Source organism: Grammomys surdaster, unplaced genomic scaffold, assembly GCF_004785775.1.
Source record: "Grammomys surdaster isolate TR1022 unplaced genomic scaffold, NIH_TR_1.0 243, whole genome shotgun sequence".
NCBI lineage: Eukaryota > Metazoa > Chordata > Mammalia > Rodentia > Muridae > Grammomys > Grammomys surdaster.
Genome location: NW_021604688.1, coordinates 1,794,887 through 1,807,584, shown reverse-complemented (window position 1 = coordinate 1,807,584; position 12,698 = coordinate 1,794,887). Strand labels below are relative to the sequence as shown.

The following is a 12,698-nucleotide window of genomic DNA, read 5'->3' as shown; positions in this document are numbered from 1 at the left end:
GGCGCCTCCAGCCCCTTCCTCCTAGATAACTTAAACACGTGGATTAGGGACTTACACAAACAAAGACTGAGGCCTGGACCAGCGGCTCTTCCAGTTGTCTGATAAACTCATTGCTTGAACATGCAAGTCACAATCTTCAAGGAAAGATTTAAGAATGATTATAGATATTATTATTGATTTTGTGATCTTTGTTGTTTTCATAAACAAGGCTTTATATACAAGGTCAGGTAAAGTCCAAAGTGAGGGAGCTGAGTCACTGCCTTAACAGGCTGACCTATGATCACATCTGAAACAGGATTTATACACAAGGCAAGTCCAAGGGCTGCAATAGGAAAACAAACCATGGAATCCCAACTAAATGGCCCTGTTTGGCCTGAACTATCTAAATAACCACGCCTTCATGGCTTGCTTTTTGCTTTTATTCTGTTTGTTCTATTTTGAAAACTGAGGATCATTGGTTAAAAGTGGCCAGGCTATAGAGATGGCTCATCAGTTATGAGCAAGTTCTGCTCTTCCAGAGGACCTGAATTCGTTTTTCCAGCCCTCATGTTGGGTAACCCGCCACAACCACTTGTAACTTCAGTTATAAGGGATTTAACACCCTTTTCTGGTCATGGAGCAGAAGTAGCCAGATACACAAAAATACCCACATATTCCATAACTAAAAAATAAAAATATTTCTTAAACACACACACACACACAGACACACACACACACACACACACACACACACACACACACAGACAAGAGAGGCCAGTAACCTCAAAGGCAGGAGGATCAGAAGTACAAGATAATCCTTAATACACAATGAGTTAAGAAGGTCAGCCTAAGATACACAAAACTGTCTTAAAGGAAGAAAATAAAAAGATTCAGGAAGAAAGAATTAAATTATACAAACAAATTATCTCATTTTCTCCCCAAGAACAACAGTTGAGTTTTAAAGTAGATAACAGGAAGTAGTGTATTGTTCTAAAAGAACCCTGGCTCTTGCTAATTAATACAGTATAAGTACTATAAAGGCTATATAAATACACATTCATGACTGGAGAAAGTGGTTAAGAGCACTCGATGCTCCTGCAGACTACCAGAGTGTCATTTCCAGCATTCATATCTGACAGTGCATAGCAGGCAGTAAGTGCCAGATCCAGGGATTCTAGCACCCTCTTCTGGCTACCACAGGTACTGATCTCATGTGCACTTAAACATGCACACACCACTCACACCCACACATACAATACACACATACACACTATTCCCATGACACAGACATACCACACACACCAACGCCACACACAAACACCATACACACAGTATGTGCACACATATACCATATATACACACATTCCACGCATATATGCTGCAAATATCACACACACACATAAACACCATACACACAATACCAAACATAAATACACACATCACACATGCTTACCACATATACAGAGACACCACATATACACACATATACACTACACATAACACACACACTCTTTTTTTTAAAGATTTATTTATTTTATTTATATGGGTACACTGTAACTGTCTTTTGACATATCAGAAGAGGGCATCAGATCCCATTACAGATGGTTGTGAGCCACCATGTGGTTGCTGGGAATTGAACTCAGGGCCTGGAAGAGCAGTCAGTGCTCTTAATCACTGGGTGGTTTCTATTGCTGTGATAAAACACTATGACCAAAAAGCAAGTTAGGGAGGAAAGGGTTTACTCCGTTTATGCTTCCATATCACTGTTCATGATCAAAGGAAGTCAGGACAGGAACCTGGAGCCAGGAGCAGGTACAGAGGCTATGGAGGGGTGTTGCTTATTGGCTTGCATAACACAACTTGATCAATCTGCTTTTTTTTAATAGAACCTTGGACCACCAGCCCAGGGATAGTTTCACCCATATCAATACCTGTCATAGTCAGTGTTCCATTGCTGTGAGGAGACACCATGACCATTGCAACTCTTGTAATGGAAAGCACTAGATTGGGGCTGGCTTAGTTTCAGAGGTTCAGTCCATTAGCAGCATGTCAGGAAGCATGGTGGCACACAGCCAGACATGGTGCTGGAGGAGCTGAGAGTTCTACATCTGGATCTACAGGCAGAGGAAGGAAAGAGACACACTTGAGCACCCGAAACACCAAAGTACACCCAGTAATACACTTCTCCCAACAAAGTCACACCTCCTCATCCCTGCCAAGTAGTGACACTCCTTAAATGATCAAGTACTCACATATATATGAGCCTGTGGGGGCGGGGGGCAGGGAAGAGGCATTCCTATTTAAACCACCCCTGTAACTGATGAAGAAAATGCCCACAGCTGAGGCATTTTATTATTTTTTATCATAGAGTCATTTTCTTAATTAAGGTCCCTTCCTCTTAGATGACTTTAGCTTGTGTCAAGTTTATATAAAATTATCCAGCACAAACACCATATATACCACTCATATTCCATACCAACTCACACATATACTCACACCACAGATACCCCACCATGACACATACACACACAACATCACACACAGCTCACACACACACACACACTACACAAACAAATGTATATTAAATCTAACAAATGCATAAAGTGACTTTTATAAGTACAAGTATTCTTTTTCAAAGTTGGAAAGTGTACTATATTTTATACATTATTGCAAAAAAAAATCACTGGCATAAAACACTTTGCAGCTGTGGAGAAGGCAATAAAAAGTTGATTTTCAAACTCATTTCTATAAAGTACCGTTACAGTACTTTGCAAATTCACAGTTTCAAACTGTGTTTTCTTTTTCTAAACTGCCCACAGTACTCCAGGTTTCTGAGGCTAAGCCGGCTGTTTCAGAGAAGAAGGGAAGAGGTGAACATGTCAAGGAATTTCTCTTTCAGTGCCCACACACTTCAGGGCATCTATCTGTCTTTATCTGTAATTTAAAGAATGGCTCTTCACCATTCTGGATTGTCTGTCTTAGTAAAGTTGCCTATCGGGTGATCACCGCTAACCGACATCACTCTTGTGTGGCACGATGGATTGACTGAATGATTAACAAAATAATTTTTTTTGCCTTTGTGGGTTGTATTCTCCCCCAAATCATCACTTAGGTTGAACAGGAAGCTGCATGTATTTGTCAGTTTCCCTCTTCTGTCAGCTTCATCCTGAGAAATAATCTCTCCACAGAATACTGAGGTGAATTCATTTTTTTCTACAAAGGTCTTTGATAAATCCCCCCAGCATGCCACATTAGATGGTGCCAGCAATAATGCCTTTTAGAGCCCCGATGAATACTATAGTTCTTGCAGGACACGTTTTTGCTGTCCTGATGGTCATTAACTGTACATGTGAAACAGAGGTCACAGTCACACTGTCGGACACCCAGGTAACACGGACACAGCTTGGCATTTCACTGTGCTTAGCACCGGCATCCAGGAAAGCAGTTTTGTTTTGTTTTGTTTTGTTTTGTTTTGTTTTCAAGACAGGGTTTCTCTGTGTAGCCCTGGCTGTCCTGGAACTCACTCTGTAGACCAGGCTGGCCTTGAACTCAGAAATCCGCCTGCCTCTGCCTCCCAAGTGCTGGGATTTAAAGGCGTGCGACACCACCGCCCGGCAGGAAAGCAGTTTTGACCTCTTTTTAGGTATGTGTTTCTGTAGTGTGCAGCCCACAGAGGAGTGTCTATATCCTCAGTGAGGACACATGCTATGATACTGGATGTTGACTCTAAACTCACATGCCTGTCTACATGGGTTGATCCCAGTTAGCCTAACAATAGCATGTGTAGCCTAAACATTATCATCATAAGTACCAATGAGGACTCTAAACACTGACCCTTCTGCCCTACTCTACTCCACCATCTTAAGTTCAATGTCTGTCTTCATCTTTGTTAGTGTTGACACAAGACTTGGTTTCAGAGGCATGAAAGTCTCATCTTTTTTCTATTATTCCTCTTACCATTGTTCTCTATTCCAGCCTCAGTCCTTGCTTGTCTGTCACTGTCTATAACCTTTGACCCCAGCACACTGTTGCTGGGCATGCTGGATCTGCTACAGTTATTGGCAGTCTTCCTCTTCTGCAGCCCCCTTGGTGTTTGCGTGAGTTCTTTATCTGCTCGACAGTAAGGTGGCAGCAAACTCCTTAGCTGTCTCCACATGCTGTAACACTGTGATTCACAAGGCTTGTCCAGAGCTGGTTCTGTGTTCATCCAATTATATGTGTTGGGTATAACATGGAAGGGGATTAGGAAGCCAACATACTTATAACATCACTGATGGAAACATGAATAAAGTGAATGTAAGCTTTGCTCTCTCTGCATGGATTTAGATCCATGTTTAGATCCATGGATCTATGTTTTGGAAGCAGAACACCTGGAAGCTGCTGTTCATGAGTTCTCGATATTTTTCTTTTAGTTCTTATGCTCCTTATCTAAAACACTGAGGAAATAGCTTCAAAAATTTTATCAGCAGGAAATTTCCAAGGGCAACCTTCTTTATTATCCTGACCATCCTCTAGATCTTTTTGTTTTCTTCTCTTTCTTCAGGATCATCTCCATCATCATATCATCATCATCATGATCATCATCATCAACAACAAGAACAACAACAATGTATTGACCAAGAACATTTATAACCCCCCCAAAAGGTCACCACTTGTAAATCTACATTTTCTGTTTCCATCTACTTTTCCATCAATTTTTTACTAGTTATTCAGTGAAAGTGCCATCTTGATCAAGAACTTCATGCAAGGAATGTTATGTAAAACAGTTTCATCTTCCACCATAAAATTCTTCTGTAAGGAAGACCGATAATACGTTATTCGTACTGATGCCCTCAGGGTCTTTAGCAGGATGATTTATGCTGGGAAATCCAAGTCACTGGTAGCTGGACAAGAGGTCATGATGTGCACAGCCTGTACCCTTTGCTGCTTCCAGTTTAAGGTTTCTGTTCTTTCCAAAGTGTTCTGATGATTGGAAGTAAACACAGTCTTTACCTCTTCAGCTGTTCTGAACATCTTGAGCTGGCTCAGTTTCACATACTCTGATTTTATTCACTTCCACCAGCAAACCAGCCCCTTCCCAGTTTGACCCACGATCATTCCTCATCCCCTAGTCTTCATCTCTCTTTTCCCCCTCATAGCCACCACCGCAAGGACTCCACCACCTTTGATTTCCCACTGGGTGTTCAGTGAGACCCTATGGAGTGCAAAATGCAGCACCCTGCATAAGAATTTTAAAAATATTTTATACATTGCTAAATCAACCCACTGGTAGACAAAAGTAAAAGAAAAATCACATGTCCAATAAACAAGTGCAGCTAACTGATATTTTCAGCTTTACATGGTAAAAGTGATTGTTGAGAGTGGTAGGCATTGTTTACCTCTGTAATGCTAACCCCTGGGAGGCATAGGCAAGAGGATCTGGAGTTAAAGATCATTTCCAGCTCCATAGAGAGTTCAAGGCCAGCCTGGGCTTCATAGACCCTGTTCTTAAACAATGACAACAACATACTTATTGTTGACACCAATCATTATAGACAGACTTGCCACGTGATTTCTCCTACGATATCTTATTGTGGATTCTGCCTGGTTTAGTCAGTATTTTTCATTCTAAGCCTTGGGAAACAGGCAAATTTGCTTTTGTTTCTTTGCCAGAAATTATTTGGTTTTGAAAGTCTTTGTGAGAGGGTATGAAAACAAACAAGTCAAAGCTGGTTTAGCTAGTGTTGCAGGTCTTGAATTCCAGCACTAGGGAGGCAGAGGTAGGTGGATCTCTGTGTGTTTAAGGCCAGCCAGGGTTACACAGTGAGACTCTGTCGGAGAATAATAACAAAAATAGCTATGTAAAGTAGGTGTGGTGGCTCTCTTCAGTAATTCTGAATTTAGAGACAGAGGCAAGAAGATCAGGACTAAAAAGCCAGCCTGAGTTATCTACACGAGAGCCTGTCCAAAGCCTCTACAAGGCCATAAGAGTATGTCCCATGGAGCTGACGTTACAGGCAATCATGAACATCTGATGTAGGTGCTAGGAATTGAACTCAGGTCCTCTGCAAGCTCTCTTAACAACTGGACCATCTCTACAACCCCTATTAAATATAAGTTATCACCTCAGGCTTCCACAAAACTTTAAAGATTGATATGAAAGACAATTAACAGCCTCAAGCATTTCAGTAAAACTCAGCAGATGATGGCATCTCATTCACTACATCTCTAAATGTTCATGTAGTTACATGTCTGACACTGCTTTACTTGAAATATATTTCTCTCTGGGGGCTGGAGAGGACTCAGTGATTAAAGCACCCATTGCTTTCTTCTGCCTCCTCCTCTTCCTCCTCCTCTTCCTCTTCTTCCTCCTCCTCTTCCTCCTCCTCCTCCTCTTCCTCCTTTTTCTCCTTCTTCTTTTCTTTCTATGAGACAGGGTTTCTCTGTAAAGTCCTGGCTGTCCTAGAATCCACTCTGTGCACCAGGCTGGCCTCAAACTCAGCGATTCACCTGCCTCTGCTTCCTGAATGCTAGGATTAAAGGTGTGTACTACCACTGTTTGGCCACTTGTTGCTCTTGTAGACGACCAAGGTTTGGTTCCCAGTACCATATGGTATTTTCCAACATCTTTAACTCCAGTTTCAGATGAATTGATGATTCAAATGATTTTAGGTCCCCTTTTCTGTCCTCAATGGGTACCAGGCACAAATATGAGGCACATACATATACATAGCAACACACTCATAAGCATAAAATTAAATAATTAACTTTTTTTGTTGTTTTTCAAGACAGGGTTTCTCTGTGTAGCCCTGGCTGTCCTGGAACTCACTCTGTAGACCAGGCTAGCCTCGAACTCTCAAACTCAGAAATCCGCCTGCCTCTGTCTCTCAAGTGCTGGGATTAAAGGCGTGCGCCACCACCGCCCGGGAATAATTAACTTTTAAAAAGGAAAAAATTCTGAGCAGTCTCAAACCCCATCTCAAAAAACCAATAAATAAATAAATAAATAAATAAATAAATAAAATAAATAGGAAAAATATTTTTCTTCAATAGTTTTTTATAGGTGTGAATAGGGAGTATGGTACTTAATTTGTTGTATGTAGTTTAAAAAAAAACAATTTAAGCTTGTCTCTGACTATCTTACAAATAAATGAGACTCAGACTATGGTTATTTTATTTGGCTTTGACAATTACTAGGGGCCACCCCTAATCTACTCTTCTAACTGCAGGCAGGCCTGGCTATCTCCCCAGCTGTGTACCCTAGATATTTGCTGTTTCTCTTGGCTCCTCTCCCCTCATGGTGGTGGTGGTCCCCCCACCCCCCCCCCCCCACCCCCCCCCCCCCCCCCCCCGCCACTTTTCTTGTTCCTCCTCTTCCCCACTCTGGTCTCTTCTCCAACCAGGTCACTCTGAACCCACCTAACTCTAATCTCTCTAGTAATTGGCTGTAGCCAATGTTATTTAACCAATAGTTTCTGTTTTTTGTTTTTTGTTTTTGTTTTTGTTTTGTTTTGTTTTTTCGAGACCGGGTTTCTCTGTGTAGCCCTGGCTGGGAACTCACTCTGTAGACCAGGCTGGCCTCGAACTCAGAAATCCGCCTGCCTCTGCCTCCCGAGTGCTGGGATTAAAGGCGTGCGCCACCACCGCCCGGCTAGGAATGAAAATCTTAAGTAACTTTGACAGGTTGTGTAAGAAGAGAGATCGTGTTGACAGAAAGTGAGTTTGTCCAGGCGGGTTCAGACCTGTGTGGCGGACTGAGTGGGCAGACCGTGAGAACAGCCTGGGGACACATCACGTATCGCTGATGAAACAGATTGTAAAGAAAGCAGGCCGTTCGTGGAGACAGGTGTTCTTGCATGCGTGTGTGTATGGCTGTCACTGGCTTCACTTTGAGACAGCAGCAGGGGTGTGTTTACTTTGGCTGAGCAGAGGCAGGAGTTCCTTCCAGCAGCCGGAAGTCACGGCCCAGTGCTTCCGGCTGTTGGAGCCCCGTGGTGGGCGGGGAAAAGGAAGAGCCAGAAGTAGCGTGTTCCGTATCCCAGCAATGTAGCATGCTATCCTGGTGCTGCACCGCTGGCCCTCACTTTGTAAGTCCTGGGCAGAGAGAGAGAGAGAGAGAGAGGGAGAGAGAGTGAGAGAGGAGAGAGGAAGAAAGGGAGGGGGTCCCTCGTGTTCGCTGGAAGGCGGCTTCTAGGACAAGGCAAAAGCTGGGGTTTTTTGAGGTTGTAGCGGGCAGCCAAGAAGGACATCCAAAAGCAACTACAATGGTAGTCAGAGAAAGAAGTGGTGACAGGGCAGATGGGGGGAGCTGCTACGGTGTCAGAGTCAAGAAGAATTGGAGCCAGGCGCAGATAGGGCGGGCAGGCCCAAAGCTGCTTTTTCCGCATTTGCGGGCTAAGTAGGCAGGCAGGGCCCAGAGACAGCGTTGGCGGGCAGAGCGCAGGAGCCCCTCAGGAGAGAGAGCATGCAAGTGTAGGGGCAGTAGTCACACGTGGGAAAACAAGTCTCACAAAAAGTTCCTGACAGGACACGAGGGGCAGGACCAGACCGCCTTTTCACACAACAAGCTGAGAGCAGAGCTAACTAACAAATGTGAGAGGGGGGCGAGCAGTAAGCAGAGCCCCTGCAGGGGGCGGGCCAGACCCGCTTTTCAGGGGGTGAACCAATGGCACCAGTTGCTGAAGCGCTGTAGAGTGGGAGCCAGCAAATAAGAGAGGGGGAAGCCTATGCCACAGGTCGCTAGTTGAGAAAATGCCAGTTTAGTGGCCATGTAGAGAAATTGTTTTTTGTAATTGTGAATTAGACCAAGACATCCCAGTAAGTAGGGACAAGGAGGCTAAGACGCATCCATGAGTGAGACACATGGGGGCTGGGGGCTAAGCTCTGGGCTGGTGCCCCTGAGCATACAGAGAGCAGTTTATCCAGGCCCAGCCTGGGATTCTCAGCCTCGAGAAAGAAACTGTCTCAAAGGGAAAGAGAAGATCCAACCCAAGGGAAAAAGTCCTAGAATGAGGGTCAGTGAAAGACTAAATGTCTCCATCCTCGAGGGCAGCATAGGGGTAGCTCCAAACTCAAGAACTCTCCCCTGGGACCATGCAGACTTTACTCTGACCAGTGGTGGGGAGGGGCTTACCAGTTCTCTGAAGTTTAGGCTCCATGTTAGGCTCAAAACAGATCTATCTCCATTTAGTAGCAGCAGGTATGCAAACCTGCAGAGTTTCTAAATCTGAGGCTCTGCACCAATGTTGTGTTTATAAAAAGATAAAGAGAGGGAGGATATGTTCTATGGAAGTGTGGTGAGGTATGGGTGCCTCAGTGGGCCCATGCCAAGGCATCCCTTCCCCTGAGGGACCGGCCATACGATGGTATAGTGTAGAATATAGTTTATTCAGGGCATGGGGAGGGGAGTGAGTTAAGAGGGTAGTAGAGACAGAAAAAGGCAGAGAGAGAGAGAGAGAGAGAGAGAGAGAGAGAGAGAGAGAGAAGAGAAGTAGAGGAGTAGAGGCATGTGGTGAGGGGAGAGAATGGAGAGAGAGGGGGGAGGGAAGCAGAGAAACAGCAAGAGAGAAACAAATAGAGCAAGGGGGTGAAAGCAGCCCTTTTTATAGTGGGTCAGGTCTACCTGGCTGTTGCCAGGTAACTGTGGGAATGTTAGACAGAATGCTAACATTCTCCCGTTTTGGTTTTATTAAAAATAAATTAGAAAGAGGTGATGGTGAAGCAGGAATAAAGTCATTGTGATATCTGACTACAACATCAGGTTCAATTCCCAGCACCCACATGACAGCTCATGACTGTTTGTAACTTCTGTTCCAGGTGATCTGACACCCTTATACAGACATACATTCATGCAGGAAAAACAACGTATATAAAAATACAAATGAATAATATACCTTGAAGTCACTTAAGACAAAAGACTGCTAGCACTCAAACTGTTTAACTTGCCTTTAAGAGAACAATATAGCCGGGTGGTGGTGGCGTACGCCTTTAATCCCAGCACTTGGGAGGCTGAGGCAGGCAGATTTCTGAGTTCGAGGCCAGCCTGGTCTACCGAGTGAGTTCCAGGACAGCCAGAGCTATACAGAGAAACCCTGTCTCGAACCCCCCCCCCCAAAAAAAAAAAAGAGAACAATATAACAAGCAACATTACTTGCCTTGGACTTCTCATGTAATCAGCTTTTACAACTTGAACTAATTATAGCTAGTGCATAGATTTAATATTAGGTTAAGTAGTCTTCCATGCCTGACCCAGATAATGCATGTGTGTCATTTGCTGAAAGCAGATACAGAAATTGAAAGCAATCTAATATCTACCATAAAGGTGGAAAGCACCTACTTATGGATTGGTTGATAAACAATGATGTTTGTTATCTGGGTCAGTTGGGATCAGTTGGAAACAGTGACTTAATTTCTTGTAAACTTCTGTTGTTAAAGATTTCTGTATTCCATTCCTTCTCCTATGTGATGCTCTATGCTGTTCAACAAAGGCAGAGAAAACTCTCTGTTAGGGACAGGCACAGACAGAAAGACATACACAGATGCAGGCACAGATTCAGATCATACAACAGACAGACAGTGGACAGAAGACACAAAGGAGCATGGAGTAGAGAATTCAAGTTTGGACTCACTCTTGCTTAAGTGGTTCCAAGGGGGAAGTACCTTTATTTCTTTTATTAATTAAACACTGATTCATTATAGATAACCCAGAGTTAACCACTATCCTTGAAGTAGCTGAAGGTGACCTACCTCCCTTCCTTCCTTTCTTTCTTTCCCTCCCTCCCTCCCTCCCTCCCTCCCTCCCTCCCTCCCTCCCTTCCTTCCTTTCTATATATATTTTGAGTCTGAATAGTCCTAGCTGTCCTAGAATTCACCATATAGCCCAGGCTGGCCTCAAACTCATAGATATATCTACCTCTGTCTCCTGAGTGCTAGGAGTAAGGCATATGCCACCACAGCCCAGACAAACTTGAACTCTTGATCTGCATCTTAAACATTAGAATTACAGGTGTGTGATACCACGAGTAACAGCTCTGGCTGTCCTGGAACTCACTTGTAGACCACCAGCATGGCTTTGAACTCACAGAGATCTGCCTGCCTCTGCTTCCCAAGTGTTGGTATTAAAGAAGTGCATCACTGGGCCAGGCTAGATAGCTAAAAATATTTGAAAATAATCTGACAGTGAATCTCTCCTTTTTTATTGTACCGATCTCTCTTCTTCTGTTTTTTCCATTTTTCTTTCATTGATGTTTTTGTCTTTTCTTGCTAGCCTGGGAGGAGGGTTTACACAGGGAATCGGATTCACACAGGAAGTAAGTAGGCTTGAGTCTTGATGAGTAGGCTTGAGTCTTGATGAGTAGGCTTGGTTCAGAACCATGGAGAGCAACAAAGCCATTCCCAGCCTAAGAAGCATAAATTGGGCAGGTGCTGGTTGGCTTTGCTCTAAGGTTTGTTTTTTAATTGAATTTTTGAGTGTGGGAGGGAAGAAGGGAGGGATGGAGAGAGAGAGAGAGAGAGAGAGAGAGAGAGGGAGGGAGGGAGGGAGGGAGGGAGGGAGGGAGAAACTACGTTTGTTTCTGTCTTCATAGAGCACATGAGGGCATTTGCTAGAGTTGCAATTATAGGTGGTTGTAATCTACCAAATGTGGGGCTGGGAACTGAACTATCACCCCCTGAAAGAACAGCAAGTATTCTTTTTTGTTTGTTTGTTTTGGTTTTTTTCGAGACAGGGTTTCTCTGTGTAGTCCTGGCTGTCCTGGAACTCACTCTGTAGACCAGGCTGGCCTCGAACCCTCGAACTCAGAAATCTGCCTGTCTCTGCCTCCCAAGTGCTGGGATTAAAGGCGTGCGCCACCACCGCCCGGCAACAGCAAGTATTCTTAACTAGTGAACCAGCCCTGGTCTTCCTTTAAATAAGGACTTGGAACAGTGCCTGATGTATTTGAAGTTTCTGGGAATACCTTTCTATGTCTCACTGGATTTTGATTGAATGGCTAAGTCTTTCCTTGCTGAGCCATCTCACTGGTCTAAATAGTTTTAAATTTTAAAATTATTTTATTAATTGTATCTGTTTCTGTCTAAGTTATGCCATGTGTGTACAGATGCCTGCCTGTCAGAACATAGTCCAAGAATGGAGTCACTTGAGGAGAATTCTGAATGCTGTGAGAAAATTCCAAGACAACAAGACAAGTCTTATGACCTCAGTTTCTTCATTGTTCTAGGGACGTTTTTGTGCAAGGCATAGCAGACAAGAATGAGTTTACTTCAGAGTATTCATTACAACTGATTATTGTTATTTACTTATATGCTATCTTAGGGTTTTACTGCTGTGAACAGACACCATGACCAAGGCAAATCTTATAAAAGACATTTTACTGGGGATGGCTTACAGATCCAGAGGTTCAGTCCAGTGTTGAGCCCCATTTCGGCCCTGGTTTGGGCCTTGTGGTCAAACCCATTGAGCCTGGCTTGGGTTTCTGTGACCTTGTGGGAGAGCCTAAGCCTGGCTTAGTTTTGAGTTTTGAGACCTGTTTCAGTCACTTCCATACCCGGGTGACTCAGCAAGACCTGTTTGGCCGTCTCTGCCCCACCGTTAATAATGTAGAGCTTTGCCATTGGCCCTGTCAGTCACTCCATACCCTCCGTCACCCTTCCCTGCCTCCTACATCATCTCACCCCTCCAAAAATCCCCCTCTCTATGCTCCAAGTTTATATAAGCAAGAGATGGATACAAAAAAGTTGAG

The 12,698-nt window shown here is 43.8% G+C and overlaps 1 pseudogene; it reads right to left on the bottom strand.

Annotated features, from left to right (window-relative positions):
* Nucleotides 1-2,858: 2,858 nt before the first annotated feature.
* Nucleotides 2,859-5,076, bottom strand: LOC114627161 (annotated as a pseudogene).
* Nucleotides 5,077-12,698: the final 7,622 nt, after the last annotated feature.